At 33.5% G+C, this 25,000-nt stretch overlaps 1 long non-coding RNA gene across 1 annotated transcript in view; it reads left to right on the top strand.

Moving 5' to 3' along the window:
* Window positions 1–25,000, top strand: part of LOC136842981 (uncharacterized) — a 495,876-nt gene that overhangs the window by 388,454 nt on the left and 82,422 nt on the right. The window contains exon 5 of the long non-coding RNA XR_010854399.1: window positions 2,006–2,104. This is a non-coding gene — a long non-coding RNA (uncharacterized lncRNA). The remainder of the gene's footprint in view (window positions 1–2,005; window positions 2,105–25,000) is intronic.

Raw genomic sequence — 25,000 nt, 5'->3', positions numbered from 1 at the left:
TTTGAACCGGGTGATAACTCAAGACAAGTTGATCTAACCTGAATTCCCAAAATATTGGCGAGGGTGAGAAATTGAATTAAATGTTTACAGAATTATATAGTAAAGTGGATGGGAAAGAAGCCAGAGAAATATGCAAAAATTGTATTTTGTCTGCCTTAAATTTGCCTAAGTTACAAGATTTCCTGTAGCAGAAATATTGAGAATAAGAAAAAGCTGACCGGTTCCCCTTGGGTGTAAGTTATTCCTAATGTGTAGTGAATTGGGCAATAAGCGATGTTTGTGGCTTAATATTTGTGAATATAAAAAAATGTCACGATGTATGCGACAAAAATTAATATGTATATATACAGTATATATATATATATATATATATATATATATATATATATATATATATATATATATATATATATATATATATATATATATATATATATATATATATATATATATATATATATATATGTGTGTGTGTGTGTGTGTGTGTGTACTATCATCGCTTATATCTTAAGGCCTGTGTACTGTATCTACAATAGAGCTAAATTGTTACTTACATGACGGAAGCCAATTGTTGCTTCCTGGCGTTGTCATTGAATAAGATTAAATCCATGCATACAGGCACGCAACGGGTAACATTCCTGTACGTTCCGCGTTGTACGAAACTTTTTTTTTAAGTGTCGAAGCGACACGACGTGAAATTTTCCGTGTCTAATGATATATCGACCCCTCTGGTAAACAAACACGTTGTAGCGTTAAGTGGATTTTTCTTTCTTCGCCCACAAATAACCGACTTTTTTTTTTCTTTTGTGATTGTAAAGACAGGCATCCCATTCAGGCAGAGAAAAAAAAAAAAACTAAAAAGACGGCGATAATATGCCTTACGATATTCCGGTTTTCCTCGGCAAATCTCTGAAAGATATGTCTATCTGACTGATTTCCCTGGTCTGTCGTAAAGCCGACTACAGAAGACGCTGCACTCTGGCGCAGCAGTTCGAGAACGAAGTCGCATTGCATGAGGAAACGCTGAGGAAATTCGCTCGTTTGCCTGAATCAGCTTTTGTTTGAAATAAGTCAAGTTGCATGCAAAGCCTTCGGCGAGGTCAGTCCTTATCTTTGCTTGTCGATTGAACGACGCGGCCGCCCTGCATGCTCGATTCTTCTGGAGAGCTGGACCCAGGCGGGGGTCCAAAAAAATTTCAAATGTTATTGTTATATTTGATTGATGAATAGTCGAAGTATCGTTGAAAAGATCTCTCACTTTTTATTCCTGTCTCTCTTTTCTGTGAGGAGATAATTGATTTTAAAAGTGACCGATTAAACATTTTTTGTTATAGAAAATTCGTGTTGCTTTCCTTCCCTTCAAAGTCAGTTATATCACAAAGAACCTCAGCTATATATGTATACTTTTATTCCGTTTTAGATCTTAATAATCCAAATTTATTCTTTATCTAAGTGTTGCTATCTCTCATGGCGCATCAGTGATTCCCAGTGATGTTATTCTACCAACTTTTCCATCACAGTTAAAATTCATTCTTTAATCTTATTCCTTTCATGATTTTCATTGTTATTCGCCCGTATATAATTTTCCTGTTCTTAACTCCCAACTATGATTGGTTGCTTTTACTAAAATTTGTTGAAGCCAGCTTTTTTTTACTGTTTCCTCTGAATTTCAGAATATATTAAGTGCACATCGGCAATTTTGATAATTTAGGTATCTCTATAACAGTTTCCTGAAATAATGTAATTTTTCTAACCTTCCACTTGATTATTCCGTTAGATCAGAGAACAATATGCACTTTCTTGTATTAGTGACTTTTCTCTATGTTAGCTCACAACTATGTTTATGATCAAACTGTTTCAATGACAGCTATGTATTAAAAACTAGATATTCAACTACAATGTCAAAAATTCTGCAAATAACGAAGATTTTTCACTTAACTATTATTCCTCTATGGAAACTTGAATCCATATTTTTCGTGTATTATTTTTTCGTTTCTCTTTTCAGCGGAATTAATCAAAGGCATAATGATCTCTGGCAAACGACTCCTCTCTCTCCTCACATTTATTAAAGCTTACCAAGACTAGACTTCTCTCTTGGGTTATGGTGAGTATGAAGAGTTACTTTATGCACTAACATTCCCTCTTTCCGTTTATGTCCTTCATTGCTACGGTCTTTTCAATAACTGGGTTTATCGTTTCTACTTTGCCTCGTCTAATGAGGTTAGGTTTTCTCCTTTTTTTTTTACCTTAAAAACATTATGAGAAAAAAAGAGGCGATTTATTTATTTATTTATTTTTTTTTTTTTTTTTTTTTTTTTTTTTTTGAAGTTTACTGTGCACGACGGAATAACTGATTACATATGGATGTCATTTGAAATCTAAGCCTGCATCCGCGATTTTGTTTAGCTTCGTTGGTTGTTATTGGCATGGACGATTATTGAAAGAAATCAGTCGCTTCTTGCTAACTGTAATAGAAAATGTAAATTCTGTAGAGTATATAGTTAACAATGATAGTCGTATCCTTGAAACTGGAAGAAAACACAGTTGATGTGGACTATTTTGGTAACCCTTTCAATACAACTGGATTTAAGTTTCATAGAGTGAATGCCCATCTAATTACTTTTGGAACTGGCCTCGTGTCAGTCTATTAATTTTCTCCTTCTCGGTCGCTTTTTTTTTTAATATCTTCGGTATATAAGACATAGAATAATGTGAAACAACTGCGACAAAACTACCACTGAATCAGTAGACAAAACTCGGAGATATGACATTTTAATATCATCGTCATTTGATAAAAAACAAAGGAATACTTCTTCTACGTCCTTTGGAGATAATCTACGTTTTGTCTTCAATCGAACCATTATCAGAATAAGAAAAACGCTCACAGGGATCATTTTCTATGCTTGAGGCCAAAGTACGAGAAATCATGTCTGGTTACAACGATTAATTCTCTCTTTTTTTTGGTATTGAAAATACACGAAAAGCTTCAGAAAAAGCTTGTGTAATGGTGCGTATTTGCTCGCTATTAAACATTCGAACATATATTTTGTCCACTTTTCAAATTGTTGAAATCATTGCATCTGTTGTTTGGTTTTACGATATCTTGGATTTTGATTCTACTGAAAACAAGCACATATTCATTAACATATACATATAATCTATACATAAAAAATTATTTTTTAAAATTGATTTTGACTTTAAACATGAAAGAGCGAAGTTTATAAAGTAAACACCGGCTTACTGTACCTTCGAAGACCTACATTTCTTCTCGTCGTCGAACCCTAACACTTTTGGAATAATGAAACATTCCCAACCTTCATACAAAAACAAAGTAAAGTTTCCTTATAATAAAAGCATCAATTCATGAAATTACCTCCTAACTAGAAATAAACATCATCAAAACTCTCTCGCTCGCTTCTGCTCGTGCTACTGGAAGAATTTGGATTGCCAGCAGCAGCTAGGCAGTTATAATGGGGAATTGCTCATTTTAAATCAATTATCGGCGAGTTAACTCGATATCTTTCCCATTTTGTGCTGCCGAAATCCAGTTGAGAGTTTTGCAGTCACCACCATTCTCAACTTAAAAGCCACAGATGAAAAGGAACTGCCACGTTGCAAAGGCCAGCTTATATAGGCTAACGTACTTTATGGTCTATTTTTGGACGGAACTCTTGTCAAACCTACGGTAGCGTTTGGTGGGTTTTGCCCGTTGAAAATTGAGAGAGTAAGCATCGAATAGATAAATGACACAGACCTAAATTGACACTTAGGGTGTTGTGAGGTACGAAGTCCATTAACTTTGCAGCGGATTCAAGGGCGTCATGTTCATTGGACTTTTCGCCAAATTTCTTTTATCTAGCATTTCGCCTGACTTCTGTCACCACCTTTTTTTTTTCCCACAACACGAGTACCTTTGTTACTAAATTACATCTTCATTATCCAATGGGGCTTTTAGTTTGACTATATTGTGGTGAAGTCGAAATTATACACAGAGTAATAATATAACCACAATACAAAGAGTTTTAGAACCAGCCATATTATTACTATATTATTCATTGTACTGAAGAACGTAATTATAGGGTTCAGTGTTAGGGCTGTCCGTTAAGTTGCTGAAATACTTTGTTCTTACAAAAAGTAAATCTTTACGCCAAACTTTTTACAGATGTTTTGAAGATTGCTCAAAACCGCGGATCGTTTTACTCGCCAATCCTGACTGTGGTTTAGACCTTTCATGAAAATGATCCTCTTTCGAGAATCTGTCATTTGTGTACTTAGTGCCTGCACCACAAAAATTTGTACTGTAATACGGCCAACGAATCTAAAGAATTCATTATCGGAATCCGGCAGCCTATAATTCAGATATCTGATCCATGTTAACCAAGAGTTACCCATAACACGACACTGAAACCAAGCTCACTAGTCCCGGCTATCGTAAGTGCTATTAGTTTTGCAAAGCTCATTCATCCCCATTCTGTTGAGGTGTCACTTTGTCCCAATTTTCAGCACAAGAAAGCTTTAATTGCATTCCTGTTAAATTATGTAACAGATTTTCTGGCAGTATCATTGGTGCCGGTGCACGAAATTTCAAAATAGGCTATAATACTAAAATAAAACTTCATTCACCATTGACTTAGGTTTCTTACTTGATTGCAATATATGGATTTTATTTGTGTGATGATTCCTCCCTACTGTTATTGGTCCTATTTTCTCCTCTCAGTTTTTTCTGCTTTTATAAAAACAAGTCAAATATTATCGTTTTCGATTGATTCAAAATAATAATAATCATTGTCATCTTGATCATCAAAAAAAGAAAAGAATAATAACGATAAATATATTTCCTAACACTACGAGAGAGAGAGAGAGAGAGAGAGAGAGAGAGAGAGAGAGAGAGAGAGAGCACTTATTTACGCTAGACCGGAGACACAATTTCATATGGGAAAAAAATTAATAGAAGGAGATGTAACAAAGGTGCGTAACAATAACACCGGAATTAATTAGACGGTCGATGGGAACTCTATAGCCCCAAATGTAAAGGAAATCAATATCATCCCTAGGAGGAAACTAGGAGGGAAAGCTAGCGATAGAATGCTCCCCACACAGACACTTCGTGAAACCTCAAAGATAATTAAACTGCTGGTGGAATTTTTATTTTTACATAAAAGAGGGGCCGCTCACTTCGCGGGCTTTTGCATATTAACTGAAAGGCGGTCTTGTGGTCATTCAAACGATTTTTAGCTAGTTTTTTCTATATAAAAACTTTGCCTGAAATAAGAGACTATTTATCAATAGAAGGAAACTGTAATGTCTCTTTAATCATTCTCTACACAGTAAATAATATTCATTCTTTGCATATTTCTTGCAAGTCTGTTCTCGGTTTTACCATTACCGCGTTAAAGTATTCCTTAACAGTGGTTTTTGAAGGGGGTTTGCCAGGTAATCTTCGTCTTCTCAGTCTCTGAAATATAAAAGAAACTCATCCATATATTCAGTTTAATTCATTTTCCTAACCCGAAGTACTAATGTATCAAATCTCATGGCGACATCCTTTCTGTCTCCGTCCTAAGCATATTTTATTTAATTCCAAATATTTTCCCATAACTATTCACTTCTCTGATTTTAGATTCTCACTTATTATTATGCATTAATTCCTTATGTACTTTGAAGAGAACAAATCTTCCTGTAAATTCATAAATAACATCAAAAACTTTTATATAAGACTTACCTTTCATTCATGTAACTCAAGGGGATTTATTTTCCCGTATTTTGTCATGCATTACAGTATGTTTTTTGTGTGTGTGTGTGTTTTTTTTTTTAGCATTTTCAGTATTCACTACATTTCCTTTGCCTTGTATCATACATAGCCCTCGGTATCGTGCCTTTTCAACGTTCTTATTTCTTAATTATGCAGCACCAGCATTAGAACGTAAACTTACTCAAACCCTTCCAAAGTTTTGTGGCTTAACGTTCTGTCAGCTATTACATTCTGTGCAAAATAGATTAAATGTTCTCTTGAAATTATAATAATTCTTTGAAGTCCTGTTATTTCTTTCATATTTTCTTATTTCATGGATTACTTTCCCACAAACATGGACATATCTTGCCCAATTTCTCTGTTTATCAGCTACAGATCTGTGTAGCAAATTTCGCATCATAGACTCACACGAAATTAGCTCTTTCTGGGGAAGCTATACAATTAATATGTATTACCACTGAATATTAATCACTTTGTCAATATTTTCTGAGCAACATTAATTATGATACATTACTTACAGACTATTTCTTACTCTTGCTCTTTTCAGAGAGAGAGAGAGAGAGAGAGAGAGAGAGAGAGAGAGAGAGAGAGAGAGAGAGAGGAAACGACATAAACTACACTCTGTATGTAGGGAGAGTAAAGACGCGAATACAATGACGCCATCAAAGGCCTCACAATACACTCGAAGGGGGAGTCTGGGAGAAATCGCGAGAAAGCGAGGGAGGACCCAAGATATCGCTCCGTATCAGAGAAGAAGAACGACACTGAAGATGGAACGGAGTAGGGGATGGAGGGAAGGAAATAGGAAGTGAATTATGGTTGCAAGGGGGATCTGTCGCCCTGACCCTCATCCTACTTTATTGCTATTAAGAGCATTCTGTGGCTACCGCAGAGGATGAGACTCATTCACCTAGGAGAGGGTTTGAGGATTCGGTTTGCTAAATAGGGTCTTTTTTCCTTTGTAACATGAATATATATATATATATATATATATATATATATATATATATATATATATATATATATATATATATATATATATATGTGTGTGTGTGTGTGTGTGTGTGTGTGTTTGTGTATGTGTACACATTCATCCAAACACACACACACACACATATATATATACAGTGTATGTGTATATGTATATATATATATATATATATATATATATATATATATATATATATATATATATATATATATATATATATATATATATATATATATATATATATATATATATATATATATATACAGGGTGCGGCATAAGTAACGCCCTTTGTTTAAGTGGAACAAAATTAAAGCCTTTTTGATTATCCTTTATTTTTTCGAACTTGAATGTATTGCCACAGGTTAATAGATTAATATAATATATTAACAAAATTAATATAATGCTTATTCGGTTTAATAATGTTCAATACAAATAATATTTCGGCTTTGCACCCTTGGGATGTCAAATTCAGCTGATAACAATCTTGCTGTGTCAGCACCATTTTTATTGTTTTGATAGTACAATTGAATTGCTTTTACTCTCTGTTCCTTTGTTAATCTCATGGTTGTATAAAATATCTGAAAAATTAAGATTTAGCAAATTAATTAAAGAAAATAATAAACAAAATATACATTAGAGGATATAAAATTAAAAAGGCGTTACTTATGCCGCATTATTAAACCGAATAAGCACTATATTAATTTTGTTTATATATTATATTAATCTATTAACCGGTGGCAATACATTCATGTTCGAAAAAGTAAAGGATAATAAAAAAGGCTTTAATTTTGTTCCACTTAAACAAAGGGCGTTACTTATGCCGCACCCTATATATATATATATATATATATATATATATATATATATATATATATATATATATATATATATATATATATATATATATATATATATATATATATTTACATACACGTGTATAGGTTCAACAAACCACCTACCCTCATCCCCACCCCCGTCCAACACCTTTAAAAGTCCTTTACCCTGATCCGAATCTCAATCCAAAATCGTGCCCCTCGTTGTCAGTAACGAGAACCTCCTTTGGAAATATTTTGGTAAGAATGAAGACAACATTATGCGTAATCCTGCTATCCAACCGACAAACTGACAAACAACCAACAAATCAAAGCAAAACAATCTATCTAAAAGTTACTTATGTTTTATTATTCTTGTTCTCAGATTTACGCATAAAAAAGATAGAATTGCCCAAAGAAAAGATCTAAAAAACAGAAATACTCTCAAGTGATGTCCCACCACAATTCTTGTCTGCCATCTATTTTCTTACCGAACGCTATTTTCGGTATATTGAAATTTCCATAAACTGATTTGGCAGTAGAAGATGGGATGCCAGAGAGGAGGCGAAAACACCACAAACTCAGTTTGCAGCGTTGCGAATTTAAGGGAAAACAACAAAACAACGAGAAAATCGCAACGCGCAACAATGATGGCAATTCTAAAACAACGATGAGATGACAAAACCGTCGTTGCATTATGTAAGGGCAAGAATTTCAGAGGGAAATTTTTCCTGTTCTCTTCGGAATGCGAAAACTGAAATGGCAATAAAACTGCTGGAATGTTGCACGTTCTCATAACGGGGAAAAAAGGACAGAATGGTGAATATTTAAAACTAAAAATGCTTTCCTGGATTGCGCCTGCAATGAAAAAATAACATTACTGCAGTACAGCGATATGGCGATATGAATTTGTACCTAGTACAGGAGGAAATACTTTTTTTTTATGGAGCGATGGTGTCTGGGCTAGATGCTGGTTTATATGGAAAAAATGAGAATATTGTGATATCTAAGCACCTTCAGATATCAAGAGATTGTCAGTACTTTTAATACTGTTTTCTCTGTTGCTATGTTCATATCTTTAAAAATTTTGTTAAAAAATGAAATAGGCTGCAGTGTATTTACTCAAGCGCTTATATTTTTTACTTGCAATTTTTGTATGTTTTAGAACGAGAGAGAGAGAGAGAGAGAGAGAGAGAGAGAGAGAGAGAGAGAGAGAGAGAGAGTTAAATAATACATTGCAGAACACGCTGGAATATCTGCACCCGACAGCCTCACCCACCCCACCGAAATTATTATAACACCTGTATCAACAAATATGAATAATGGATAATCACAAGAGCTTGAAATACATATTGGCTTACACGAACAACTCAAATCCCCAAAATATATGCGTGCTTCTTACTGTCTGGACAACTGTTGAAAATCTGCACCAAATATGCAAGAAAAAAATTCACTGTAAGAATAAAAAACTAAGATATCTGCGTTAAATCTTTCTAGATTTAAAGTTGACGTTTTTTACTTCATAAGTGATTGTAACCGCTTTTGTAACACTTTGTGTTATCGCCGATAAAGCAGTCACTCTTTGAAAAAGAATATTTTGTGTATCATTTCCTATGAGGCCTTAAGTCTTTTAATAAGCACATACACATATAAATGCATATATACACATACATACATACATACATACATACATACATACATACATACATACATACATACATATATACATAAAGAGAGAGAGAGATTTTAGGAACTGTGGTCGGAAAATTTCCTTCGGAAAAGAATACAGAACGAAACCCAGTATAAATCTAATACTTCAGTTTTCTGTGATTACGTAGATTATATAGTGTATCTATTTATGAAAACTAATTTATGATTTTAACGGAGTTTCTTATACATTATTATCATTTTTGTTTTATAAATATCATAGGCACCCAGTCTAACTCGGGTGCAGGGACATGTATACGACATATTGCATTGTTCACCACGATTATCCTTCAGTAACTGCTAATTTCCCTTAAGGGAGAAATCTTACATCTTACTCATAGTGGGAATTATTTTTTTGTCAGAGTCACAGACACTTCACTAAACAATTACCGTATTTTTCACAAATCAAAGCACATTCTACTGCTGGAGTGAAATGCGCTACGAAACAAAAGCTTTTGCATCGCATCTTCATAATTGCGTGCCATAGCTTCAAAACATTCGGAATTCTTCTCGTGGTCTGTATGAGGACAATAGTTCCCCCTCCTTTACTCGGGACTTTAACACTCCCGGACTTTTGTCTTCTTCAGCGCTAATCTCCGCATAATGCCGCTTCCTTCTTCATTCAGTTCCTTGTCATTTTCCTCGATGCCTAATTGGAAATCTTTTTTTAAAAATGACTGCTGGAAATCTTGGATTTTTATTATCTCGCAAGTTTTGATTACTCTCCAATTTTACGCTAATTCCTCAATCATCATTAATGTTAAAATAATGAGAAAAGAATATCTCTCTCTCTCTCTCTCTCTCTCTCTCTCTCTCTCTCTCTCTCTCTCTCTCTCTCTCTCTCTCTCCCCATGGCTAGAAGAACGCAACGCTCTACATAGCATCTTTAGCTCTAGGTAAAGCATATAAGAGTGAATTGGTTGAAGGGACACGAAAAATTCAAACGTTCAGAAGCAAACATTAAACTTATACCAAAGGTTTCGGACTCGGTAACGAGTAATTCGAGCCTTAAGCCAAATATTTCTAAAATGACAGACAGACAGAAAGACGGGAATTATTGATGTAGTGGTTGCAATGCGGTGTTTTGCAAACCATTCAGTATTTACACGTAAGGAATTTAAGGATACTTCATGCGCTGAATTTCTGTCAGTGATTTCAGTTTATTCGTGCGGAAGAGGCATCATTCAACTCAGCTTATGCACCTGTTGTAATTATTAATATTTTTACTAGGTTTTTTTTTTTTTTTTTTTTTTTTTTTTTGATGATGAACTTGACAATCCATTATATGCAGGGTTGTCTTTCAATTATAAGTTTCCAATATCCGATAACTTTCCGGTTAACGAACCTCCATAGCATTCATTTTAATTCGAAGATATTAAATAAATTGAACGAAAGACCTCCTGGACCATTTCAAGATTCATTGGCACGGCGAATACTGGACCCTTCGTTTGCACCATAGCTCTGAGCCATCTAGCATTCTTTCCATGCTCTGTGTGAGGACAATAGCTCCCCGTTTTGCCCCGGGGTTCAAAACGCTCCAAAACTTTTGTCTTATGCAGCGCTAATTTCCTCGTAATGTCCCTTCATTCTTCATTCAGGCGCTCGTCATTTTCTTTTATTCTTCTCTTGGAAGCTCACTAAAACATTCTGCCGCCTTCTGGAAATCTTGGTTTTTTTATTATCTCTCACCTTTTATATACCCATGAATCTTAATCCGATTCCCCGTTCATCATTCATGGTAGAAAATGGGAGCGAAACTCTCTCTCTCTCTCTCTCTCTCTCTCTCTCTCTCTCTCTCTCTCTCTCTCTGGTAAATGTACCCTCCAATTTTAACACAAGAATATTTCACTTCTTTATTCATACAAACATAAAAAAAAATAGCAACAGGTATTCTATACCAAGTCCATTTTTATCAAATTCGAAGAAGACAATTACGATTCCAGGAATTTTCTGATATTTGGTAACATAAAATACCAAAAGATCGGCTTACATTTTCTATTGCTCTCGCAAAGGTAATCCTAACGCATTCTAAAATTTTAGAGACTCAAAAACATAAAATTCGTAACTTTAAACACATTCATTACTTCAGAGTAAGAGAGAGAGAGAGAGAGAGAGAGACAGAGAAATAGGGAGAAAGAGAGAATAAAACTATATTGACTGATTATGAATAAGAAACTTTGTTTAAAAATTCTTTTTATTTATAATTAGAAAAGAAATTAGAAATTGGTTGTGATAACGTCGAAAGCAGTAAGATAGAGCAGGTATGTTTCTATAGCCATACATATTAAATAAATTAGTTTTTTATAGCTGTGAAGTTAGCAGCTGATTTAGCTGATTTAAGATATTATGAAGATCTGTCTAACACAGTAAATCTGGAAGAAATATTCAACTGCGTTTGAAGTCCGTGTAATTCAAAATTCTTCACTGTTAATGATAATTGCTTTTATGCAGTATTTTATCTAAAATACATATTAAAATTATTATAACATTAATAATAAACACCCTGGGCTCTGTTAGGGAGACTTGTGTTGTTGAACAAAAGCTTCTGCCACCGTCTATATTCAAAATCAGATACCAGGCCTTCAAGATATTAAGCATTATTTATTTACTCCGTACACGATAACAAATTTTCTCCTTTAACATCGGGCTTTCAAACTCCTCATTTTCTTTTCCTCAGCATCAGTCTTCTCGCAAAACCTCTCCATTTTCATTCATCCCTTCGTGATTTTATTATATGTTTCTTGGCGAATCAAAGGAAAGCAAACTAACATTTGAAAAGCCCGGATTTTTATCCTCTCTCAAGTTTTAATTGACTCGAATTTTGCGCTAATTTCTCAGTCACCATTGCCGCTAGCAAAAGGATGATTCTCTCTCTCTCTCTCTCTCTCTCTCTCTCTCTCTCTCTCTCTCTCTCTCTCTCTCTCTCTCTCTCTCTTTCAAATCAATAAATTATCAGGTCTGAGGAAGGACATTTTTCAAGAGATCTGTAGTACATACAATAAGTATGCGTCAAATTATTTTTGCCATTTTAAGGATAGACCACAGTCGATGTTTCACAGTACCAAACGTTTAGGAAACCAAGTACAAAGCATCTCCTAAGGCTCTCTGTTTATATATATATATATATATATATATATATATATATATATATATATATATATATATATATATATATATATATATATATATATATATATATATATATATATATATATATATATATATATATAAACAGTCATTTAGTAAAGAATGTTTTATTATTTTAAAAGTGTGTGTGTGAGAGAGAGAGAGAGAGAGAGAGAGAGAGAGAGAGAGAGAGAGAGAGAGAGAGAGAATATTTATAATTGAGAAATCAGAACTCGATTTCTGTTTTGTCAGCTAAATAATCACAAATTACTTGATAACACGAACTGCTGCGGCAACAGATCCTGTTCGATAACTGCTCGTAAAAGAAATCTGTTTGTTGTAGTAAACTAACGGAGCGAAATGTTGATTTAAGTTTCTTATCGAAGACTTCGAAAACTGTTTTCTTTATTAGAAGGTACGCCATTCATTATTATTCAAGTAGCTCTGCTCTTAAATTCACTTGATCAGATAAACGCTATATTTTAAAGATGAAAGTAGCAATTGTTACCGCATGTTTGTGAACACACAGTACGCATATACACACACATATAAATATATATATATATATATATATATATATATATATATATATATATATATATATATATATATATATATATATATATATATATATATATATATCACTATCACAATTACACACACACACACACACAACACACACACACACACATATATATATATATATATATATATATATATATATATATATATATATATATATATATATATGTGTGTGTGTGTGTGTGTGTGTTGTGATAAACAAACGCCCTCTTTCATTGTGTATTTATGTGTATTTATGTGCAACTACTTAAAAATTAAATTATTTTTAGATGAATCACTAATCACAATTATCACTACAATTTAATAGTGCTTTAATGCGCTTTTAAATCCGTAGTGAAATACAAAATAAAAATCGTGATTTTATTTTCCAATAGTCTATCTCTCGAGGAAATTAAATTTCAAACTCTATTCTGAAATCTAAGTAATAACACTACTCTTGCATGTGTGTTAACGCTTCAAAATTTTCAGTGTCCAAATTTCACACCCAAACGAGAGAGAGAGAGAGAGAGAGAGAGAGAGAGAGAGAGAGAGAGAGAGAGAGAGAGAGAGAGAGAGAGAGAACGTACAGTATCAGCGCTATATTATATAATTAACATGCATAAAGAATTTACAAAGATTGCAAGTAGGGACAACTAAAAAGAAAAAGGAAATGAATCAGGGTTAAAAGGCATCTACCACTCTGCCCATCATCCTACTTTATTGCTATGACGACACATTCTTCGGCCAAGGGAGACAATGAGATTCATTAACGAATGACAGAGTCCAAAATTTGTGATCCTTTGTTGGGATGGCCTTTTCCCTGTAAGAGGACAGTAAGAGAAAATTTATATAAATGGCCGATAAGGTATAAAACTGATTGCCACACTCATAGTTTTCACAAAATAAACCATTGAGAATAATAAATGAGCACCATTGAGAAAAATGGCAATTTCTTGTCAGTTTATGGAGTTTCACATGAGAGTAAAAACATAAAATGATAGCAAGAAAGGGAAAAATTCTTAGAAACCTCACTCCCAACAGATTCCAAGACCGAAAATATTATTCTTGTGCCCACGCTTCTTGGCACCTTAACAAAAGTAGTGTTTCTCATACCATAACTCAGCGATATACACAACGGGTCTGATTAGACTGAAAGAAAAAACAAGAAAAATTTTTGTTCTGCGAGTAAGTAGAGAGAGAAAGAGAGAGAGTGGAGAGGATTGCTATTGGGTGAAAAAGGAGAGATAATCTCTGTATTTAATATGTATGCAAGTATTTGAATATAAGATATCCAAAATATATAAATATTGAATATACTTAGAATGGAAAAGGAAAATATTTTATGAAGTCACGAGTAAATGAAATTAGTATTAACTAAACAACAGGTAACCAAATGTGAGCTACTTTACGGAGAATCTGAAACCTCTCGAATTTAATCAGGGGGTGACTGTTTGTCGACTCCTTGCTTTGTTTTATGTTAATGGGGATTAGTTATCAGTAGAAATACCGTGGCAAACTTAGTTTTTCTTATTATTCAACTTATTTGCCTGTTCCGCCAAAAATAATGACAATACTCAAGTAATTTCGCTACCACATTATACTTATGTCAAGTACATTTTGCTCTCCTGCATTATAGGGTTAAGATTTTATGGTAGTTGAACTTGAAGTCCATTGGCCGTAGATTTCGTGTGTGGCACAGTAAAAGTAAAATATGCAGACTTATTGCGTTTTGTACGATGTTAGGAAACACTTGCTAATTCCCTCTGCACTTGACCTCCAGAAAATGCAGCCTTCAAGTAAATGAACATTGTATTTTTCTGTGCCAGAAGTTTAATTCTAGTTTCTTTGGTGTTGGCAGACTAGTCTCATTTTGTCAGTTACACTGTTTACAGTCAGAAAAAATACTAGGCATCAGTACTTATCGAATTTGTATCTTGGTTTATTATCCTTTCTGACCAAAGATTAACTTGAAATACCTTGATCAAACTGAATACAGTATTATGGTAACAATGGAAATTTAATCATTATTTGTCATCATATTTCTAGTAAGATTTTACCATTAGATGATTTAATGAAAACAAGCTTAATTTGGCATTCCAAACTCTTATGTTAGTACAAAAGTGACTCCATTCCCAAGAATATTGCGAAGGAATTTTGCTTCCTTTAATAATATATTTTGTACAAACGGGACGAATTTCTCAATCTACCGGTTCTCTTTTTTTTTTTCTTAAAGGAATTATATCAAATTAAGCCCTTCTTATTTGTACGTAGTATTTTGTACATTCAAAGATATTCCCATTACTATTCAAGCAAATTATTACATCGTCTGTATTTTTCAGTTACACGTATCCTGCGGTGCCAGCTAGGTTGACCATAATTTATTTCTTTTGAATCTTGGTATGAATTTTTAAGAACAAATACTATTCCAAATGAAAACTTAGAATATTTCATCGATCAATAGCAGGAGGTTTTCTGTTTTTGGGGAGCTTGTGGTATTACACGGACGCTTTTGTTTTTCATCTGCATAATCATGGTCCCACATCGCCCAATATCGAGCAGTCTCTCTCCCCTTCGTACTGTGATATTAGCTCCCCCTTTACCCTCCACTAAAACAATCGTCCCTTTTGTCTTCCTGATCGCTAATCTTGGCATAATGCCTCTTCAGGCTTCATTTAAACCCTATTCCTTCACTTCGACGCGTCTCCAAGACTATCTGAAAAAAACTGCAGTATTTATTAGTCTTTTGTAGTTGCTTTTGAAATTTCATACCAATTCCCCTAATCATCATTTAGAGTACAAAAGCGAGACTCTCTCTCTCTCTCTCTCTCTCTCTCTCTCTCTCTCTCTCTCTCTCTCTCTCTCTCTCTCATTAGAGCAGGCAGCCTTACTGTAAATCGCTCCTCTTTTGAGTAAAGCAAGTTTCCTATATGATATTCAAAATCAAACAAGTTTATCGAAAAAGAGCTAAATTCGTTTTGAAGATTCACGTTTAAAGTAATCATCAAAACTAAGGTGAAACTTTTGTCTATGCTCTTTGTCTCATTGCACAATTATTGTAGTATGGTAATGTAATTCTTCAATATTTAAGAAAAATATGAATAGATTAAAAAAAAATTGTTTCTGCGAATACGAATGATTGAAATGGAAAGAGATTTTAATGTTTTAATCATACAGTTATACAATTTTTATAAAAAGAATAAGTAATTCATGAATTACTGGCCTACCAGTAATACTGTAGAATTAGCATTTAACATGCGTTCATGTGGGAAAGTCCATTTATATTTACCATGTTAAGCCCTTTACCATAAATTTCACAAAGTACATTTCTAATTTCTTACACTACCATTCACCATACAGCTAATCCTGTTCATTAATTATAAACCTTGTAGTCCATTTGTTATCATGTGTAGTACATTAGAATTTGAATATGTTCACCAATATATCTGCTCACTAATTACTTCACCTGTATTCCTCGTCAGTTTTAAAATTTGTGGATCGTGCCTTTTAAATAATATTCTAAACTGTAATCTGTGTTGATATAAAAAGAAAATGAAAAAAGAAATCCCTTTCGAAACCTTTAAACAGTTCATAAACATGCTCTCCCTATATTTTGACAAGCGATTTATATTTTCTTTCGCTCCTTGTTAAACGAACGCTATTGTTTTGCAGCCATGTAATCAAGGTCCCATAGGTCCTAATATCGAGTATTCTTTCTTTGCATTCTATAGCGATCCCCCCCTTTACGGAGATCTTGAACACTGGCCACTTTTGTCTTCCTCGACGTTAATCAGCGAGTAATTCCTCTTCATACTCATTTATGCAGTCCTTTTCTCCAACGCCTCCCTCAGAACATGTCCGAAACGCCATGACATCTGTCTTCCTTGAAATTCTTATCCCAAATTTTAAATTACTCTGTGATTTGACGTTGAATCTCGAATCATCATTATTAGTCCAAAAGTGACAGGACTCTCTCTCTCTCTCTCTCTCTCTCTCTCTCTCTCTCTCTCTCTCAAATAAATCTCCAGAAAGAATAGAGCAGTGCAAACTTTCAGATTATCTATCATTATCAATAATGGCAAATGGCTACCTTGGTCTTAAGTATTATTGAAACAAAACAAATTCAAGTTTATTTGTTATATTATACACATGGATATGTGAAAAAAAGAAGACAAAAATGAAAATTTTCATTCTCGCCTGCTTACAGGAGCAAACTATCTTTCTGCACACACCTGGTACGTTAACAAAAGTTATTCCCAAAACCATACTTCTAGGTTGTCCACAAGGAACTTTGATTAGTTTAAGAAAAAATGGTTTTGTAAAGGAGATTGCAGAGAGAGAAAGAGAGAGAGAGAGAATTTTCAACAAATTCACGAAGAGACGTAAATTTTACACGGTCGAAAAATCAAAAGAATCTAACTAAAGTAAATGAACAGAACAATAGTTCCAAACAGAAGCACAGACATACATATATATATATATATATATATATATATATATATATATATATATATATATATATATATATATATATATATATATATATATATATATATATATATATATATATATATATATATATATATATATATATATATATATATATATATATATATATATATATATATATATATATATATATATATATATATATATATATGAGTGTCTTTGTGTGACTTTGCGCTCTAACATCAAATTGTATCATAAGAAGATTTAAAATATTTTAACATCTCTCTATGGATAGCGTTTTCCATATTGTTCTGCAAGTATTATTAATACATGTTCCATAACTGTTCCTAATTATTAACATTTTTCGTTATGTGCAATAGAGTAACTGGTGATATACTGGATTCCTGGTTTTCTGACTCCATATCTAAACAAATATATACTCACTGGTTTAAAATCTTCATTGTCATCCGTGTCTGTTTTTGGAGGCCCCTCAGTCCGGCCACATTAGTTTATCAGCTATAATTTACAGTTTTCTTGGACAATTTTTTCCTTCGTGTCATAATTGCTTTTGAATAAATAAGTCACCAAAGCAGTCCCAACAGCGCCACAGACTGGAATTACCGCTTCAGAATCTTTGTTGCTCTCACAAATATCGCTCTATTAAATAACTTACAAATATTTTTTTGTCCTTATTGCACAGTAAATCTTCCATCCAAGTTATGTCTCTTGTAGGCAGCTCTTGGACTTCCCGAAAAAACGAAGATTTTCTTGACTTTTGTTAGCATTGAATGGAAATTTTGTATTTAGTTTGAGTTTCTATTTTTACCGTCATTGACGACGGTCTGTGGAATCTCGTTTTATTCTTTCTAATAAATATTTGTTTGCATAAAATTTTTAGTGTTCTGTAAAAGAAAACTATTGTGCCGGCTTTGTTTTTCCGTCCGCCCTCAGATCTTATAAACTACTGAGGTTAGAGGGGCTGCAGATTGATATGTTGATCATTCACCCGCTAATCATCAAACATACCAAATTGCAGCCCTCTATCCGCAGTAGTTTTTATTTTATTTAAGGTTAAAGTTAGCCATAATCGTGCATCTGGCAACGATTGATACAGGACAGGCCACCAACGGGCCGTGGTTAAAGATTCATGGGCCGCGGGTCATACAGCATTATACCGAGATCACAGTAAGATAAATATATTTTCGGTGGCCTTGATTATACACTATACGGAAAACTCGATTGTGATGAAGAAACTTCGGCGCATTTTTTACTTGTTTTTTTTAAGTAGAAATCATCCAGAAATCTGTTTAATGACACTCCTGAAGTAATTAAATCTTTATTATCTTTCCATACTTTTATATTTTAATTTCTTTGTATCAACATTACCCTAAATTATCAGATTCAATCTGTAAGAAAATTCCCTAGTTTTGGTCTTTTCTCTCCCTTTGCTACGTAGGATACTACGTTCCTCCTTTTCTTTTCGATTCATTTGTCCTGTCAGTGTTGTCTTTATCATTAACAAATTATCTTTCGTGTCTGTTTCACTTCTCCATATTTAAGTCCTTTCTCTCTCTTTGCCATGAGGCCTATTAAGTCTCCCTTTGTATGAGCAAGTCCCTCTTTGTGATAGCTATCGTTCCTGAGGATAGACTCCATTACATAACCTTCTAATTGCTCCCTATCTTCATTTATTTAATGGCAAGTCGTTGCTCACAAAGACAAATATGTACATATATTCACCCAGGCTGTATACATAACATGTTCACTTCACCCCAGTCTACCTGAAATATTGGTATTGCCCATTTCCTTATATAAAGGCCAAGAAAGATTAACTCATTTAAAGTATATGTTAGTATGTAAAATCGCTCTCTGAATTTCAAAAAGGTCTTCAAATCAAGTGTTGAGTTTAGAGAAAAGGCTACATGTATCATTAAAATCAGGTTTATATCTTCAGTGGACAATCGCATACAAAGTTTACATATGATACATATGATTTTACACACACGTACACACACACACTCTCACACACATATATACTGTATATGTGTGTATGTATGTATATATGTTTGTATGTAAACTGACTTTGTGTTACAAATACCTTTGAACTCAGTTGATCAATAGTTTCAGTTTTTTCACAAAAAGTTTAAATTCATTTCATTAAAACTGAAATTGTGTCCTTAGACACGCACAGCAGAGAAGATGAAAGATGAAAAAGATAAAATTGGAACGCTTTGTAATTTCTCCCTTCCTACTTCTGCCTTCTGAAAAACATACACTTACGCCATTAAAGTTCTGACTGCAATTCGTTTGAGTAAACATTAAAGCACTGAGTGCCCAGAAAAGAGGCGTGTAAATAGCACTAATCTTTTCATACAGGTGTATCAGATGGTCCAACCTAATCGGACCAAAATAAGATTATAGTTATGGGTCGTATGCAAAGCGAAATTCAAATATGACGACACATTCTGTTTACGAACATGAGTAAATCTAATATACAAAAACGTTTCATAATAAATGTTCTTCAAACTTCACGAAGAGGCAAGAGATTTCGTTGAGGAAGATTCCAGAATTGAAGACGTAAGGATACTGGGTCTGGCAAAAGTTTTAGTGAATTTTGACAATAGTTCTGGTCCCTGTCCGATTAGAAAAAAAACGTTGACCGTATACAATTTCTTAATGATTAAAAACTTTACCGAGAAAAAAAAAGCTCATACAATAATTTCTTACGCTTAGCGTTATTTCTTTTGAATGTTTAAGTCCTTCGTAGCTAGAGTAGAATTATTTTAATCATTTGAGTTTCATGTTTCTTTAAATTATTATTGGAGTAGATATTAAATAAAAAAAAAAAGGCATCAATAGTAAGTCCAGAACAAACTCATTCAACGACATTAGAATAAAAGCAAGTAAGGAAGTAATATAATTAATTATTTTTCTCATTGCTGTCAGAGCTGATTACTTTTAGTTAAATTATACCAACATTGGTAAATATGGTTGTTGTTTTTGTTGAAGTAATAGTAATACTTAGAGAGCAAGCATAGCAGTCTAAAAACAGCAAGAACGAACAAATGATAATAAGGATACGAATCATAAACAAAAACATTCATATGAGAAGAAAATCAAATAAAAAGCATTCTGGCTATTGCAATTGCATATGTATCTGATAAAAAGTGACCAGTAGATTCTATATATGTTGCCAGAAATGTAACGTAGTAACGAATAAAGTGAGAAGCAATGAAGAAGTATTAACATATTTACTTACTCTCTCCATTGGCTCTCAGGCTCCGCTGTAACCCATTGCTTCTTTTATATGGTCTTATGGCCATCGTGATAAAGGGACGCCCCTTATTGCACCCACTCAAGCAGAATAAACCCCCAAAAAGCTTGGCTTTTACCTCCATGATAAATTCCAACTTTCGTCCTCTGTACTCATTCTCTATTATGGAAAGCAACCTGTAGTTTAAACAGCTTTGGAGAGTGTCTGCAGTCAACCCTAAGAAATCGACTGTAAACAGAACACTGAAGCCACATCACTGAATTAATAAGTTTTCAAGTTTTTGTAGCTTTGGCTGAAAGATCACACCTCGCCTTAACAAGAAACAGTCTATACCAAGCAGAAAAAGGAATGATGTTTTTCTGCTGTCCTTCGAAAGCACTGCATAAGAAAATTTAAGAACATTTCAGATTTGGGAAAGAATTGACCAGAGATTGGAAGCTGTAGAGGAAGGATCACAAATTGCCATACATATCTGCCTGATCACTGTCTTAAAAATAATAGTGTGCTGATATGAATAACAAAAGTGTGCTTATGATTCATACAAAATGGATTTATCTTTTGCTTCATATATATACATATATATATATATATGTGTATATATATACATATATATACTGCATATGTATATATATGTATATTTATGTATATATATATGTGTATTTATATATATGTGTATTTATGTATATATATATATACATACACATTACACCGTGGAAGAGAATCATCAAAATTATATATACTTTAATCATTTCAAAATTATTCAAATTAAAAGGAAGACTTTATAATGCATCAGTTAAACTTTCTAAACTTTCAAATCATACACAAAGATTGGAAATATAAGGGAAACTGTCACATTCATTTGCCTTTTAAAGATCCACGTTTTCTTTAGGTTTATCCCAGAACTTACAGAAATCGCTCTCCCTTGCATTCAACAGTGTTTTTACGGACAGAACTTTGAACTTTATGTAGTTACCTACAGACAGGCTTTTCACGAAGATACGATAGATTAACAGAAAATTCAATAAAATAAAAAACCAACCCTTTCCCAGAATACAACCAATTCCAAACTGGTTTCTCCGCTTGCCCTGAATAAATCCCTCTTCACCTGAAGCAAATTAGAGCAGCGGCCCACCTTCCCAAAGAATGTTAATTACTCATTTATAAAAAGAATGATTCATTTAAATTCTTATCTCGAGAACCCTGCTGTTATTTCAAGGAGGTGCCCTTCGGAAGAAGGACCTGACTGTGATAGATCCTTGCAAGAAGTGGCCCCAGTTGGCTTCGCTCTCAAGTCAGTAAACCAGGGCAAACAGATTGCCTAAAGTGCTGTCTGTTGTCTTTTCGCTCTCTGAAAGCGTTTCGCGGAGACAGAGCAACGCAAGAAGACCACTGAGTAAATAAAAAAAAAAAATAGGTGAGGGAGAGCGAGAGGAAAAAAGAAGAAGAGAGAGAGAGAGAGAGAGATTAGACACGGGTATAATAAAGTTCAATTTTACGATTGTTTCTCGAACATGTTCAAAAGCATGAAAATAACTAAGTAAATAGAGAGAGAAAGAGAGATAGACAGACAGACAGACAAACAAACAGAGACAGAGACGGAGAAAGAGAGAGAGAGAGGATTAGACACGAATATAATAAAATATAATTTTACCAGTGCTCCGCAAATTGTGGTGAAATATATTTTTTGCGAAGACATTTTTGGATGTATGAAGCATAAAATGGCGATTTGGTAGAAGACATTTTGAAAATTAGATTGATATTTGTGTTTGAAATGTAAAGTCGATTAAGGCAATTACTTAAAGATTAGAGACTGACGATTATCATTGTTGTGTTCATTTCCAACACTGAGACTTACTTCAAACTGTTACATAAACAAACTAACTGTCTACTGAACACCACGTCCAAGTACATTTTATAAACATTTACTGTGAGGATACCCATTCATATAATGAAGTGACGGATGCGCGTATGAAAGAATCACCGCAGACCCATCTTCAGTCATCTATGACCTGTTGTGCAAATACTGAATCATTTTATCGCATAAAGACCCCAGTTTTATCTTTTTTCTCTCGAACAATCCGCATTTCACGCCCTCATACAACACAGGTTTTGACTATGTTTCATTGTAATAGTATTTGTCTGCAATTTTGTTTTTTTTCTTGCCTAAGAAAATATGAAGCAGTTTGCTTAGCTAATACAAGCCCGGGCTATACTATATATATATATATATATATATATATATATATATATATATATATATATATATATATATATATATATATATATGTTACAGTCAACATGCGTAATCAGTCATTACGCGTAATGACTGAAATTTCAGTCATCACGCGTAATGCACTTAGGGACATTTGATCCCCAGGAGCTAGTACTAAACACGACGAAATACATTTGACCCCCAGGGACTAGTACTAAACCCGGCGAAACAGTGTAGGTGACTCACTGTTTCGCCGTGTTTAGTACTAGCTCCTGGGGGATCAAATGTCCCCTAAGTGCATTAAGCGTGATGACTGAAATTTCAGTCATTACGCGTAATGACTGATTACGCATGTTGACTGTAACACACACACACACACCATATATATATATATATATATATATATATATATATATATATATATATATATATATATATATATATATATATATATATATATATATATATATATATATATATATATATATATATATATATATATATATATATATATACGTGTACGTGTATTGTATTTGTCAAGCAGACAATTTGCATTGTCCTCATTCATATACCATTCACACTGAAATTATAAACGATCACATTATTATGATAAAGTTATCACGATATCCTTTTAACCGTAGTATTAATGGATCGCTATTCCTGGATTAATGATATACTGAATGTGTCAGTAAGGGCTTTGTACCACTAAAAGCAAAGGAAATAGCGATAAGTAAGTTAGCATGCTTCTAGCGTTTTATCTGATAAATTATCAGCGAACTGGTGGAAACTTTCAGGGGAGTACAGAGTAATATTATGGAACTCATTGTTTTTACATAAAAACAAAGTTAGTTTGTGGCAAACTAGAAATGATTAGCGGCAGGAAATTAATCTTTTCAATAGCATAAGAATCAAACGTTTAATGTGTGTTTGCGGGCGTGTATTTATCTTTCTAACACTTCCTTTCACTCACTGGGAAGCCATTAAAAAGCCTTACCGCAGAACAACTCACTCTGTTGAGAAAACCTTCTCATTTCGTTCGTGAAGAAAGGGCGCTCGGAACGCAGGATATATTTACTTTTTTTTTCCGAAAACATTTATGTTGGTCGGAGTTAATGGCTGCAACATCGAACATCCTAAAGTGAAGTTAAATTACAGATTAGAGGCCTAATTGCGAGTAATGACTCTCGTCCATATCTATTTCGGGAGGGTCATAATTATCGTAATCGATGATTCCCTTCGCTTCTGCTCCCCCTCCTTCCCTTTTTTTTCTTTTTTTGTCCTTTTTTATCTTTTTTCCGAAAACCCATTCTGTTTTTCTTTCATGCCTGTACTTAAACCCAACGGCAAGTCTGTTTTTTTCGTTACCATTATTTTTACGTACTGCAAAGGTTTCTTTTTCATAGAATAAAACATATTTGAGGTACAACGGTCTCGGAAAGGTTTTAGCCTTCGTAAATAAAACATTCATAGATGCCAATATGTACTTTACCACCCTCTATAAGAATTTGTTACCTGGAAGGTTAGCTCATAAAAATATACAAATGATAAATCATTTAGTGTAATGAGAAGTGTTAAATTATTCAAATAAAATTGAAAGGATGCTCCAATTACACAACACTTACGTTCAAGGATACTTATCATCAAGGAGCCCTCTCAAAGAATGACAATAAAGAATCAACAATTGCTTACACAGTCCAATGAAATTTACCTTAGATAGCAATGTTGTTTCGTCAAAGCATAACTGGTGAGATTCTTACATTCCACAAATATCTATTTTGCTCATTTTAATGATACAGATGATACAGCTGGCCATATATATTTATGGTATCTACCTTGCGTCTGATTCAACACTAAAAATCCTGAAGCAAGTTAAAATTTTGTCTGTTAATAAGCCAACATTTTTCATCAAATGGAAGCTTAGTTGAATAAATAAATGATTTCGTGATGCAAACTATAGTAATGTAAATCAAGGCAATCGACAGAAAAGAAATATTATCTCTTCATCAGTCTGTAAGTAATTTAGTTAAAGATGCAGCACACAAAAAACGAATCATGAAGATTGAGATGAAATTTGGCAATGTGGATATAAACGTTATAAAGTTACCATTAAAAATATGTT

This window comes from Macrobrachium rosenbergii, chromosome 10, assembly GCF_040412425.1.
Source record: "Macrobrachium rosenbergii isolate ZJJX-2024 chromosome 10, ASM4041242v1, whole genome shotgun sequence".
Classification (NCBI taxonomy): domain Eukaryota; kingdom Metazoa; phylum Arthropoda; class Malacostraca; order Decapoda; family Palaemonidae; genus Macrobrachium; species Macrobrachium rosenbergii.
This window is presented reverse-complemented; position numbering and strand designations above follow the sequence as displayed.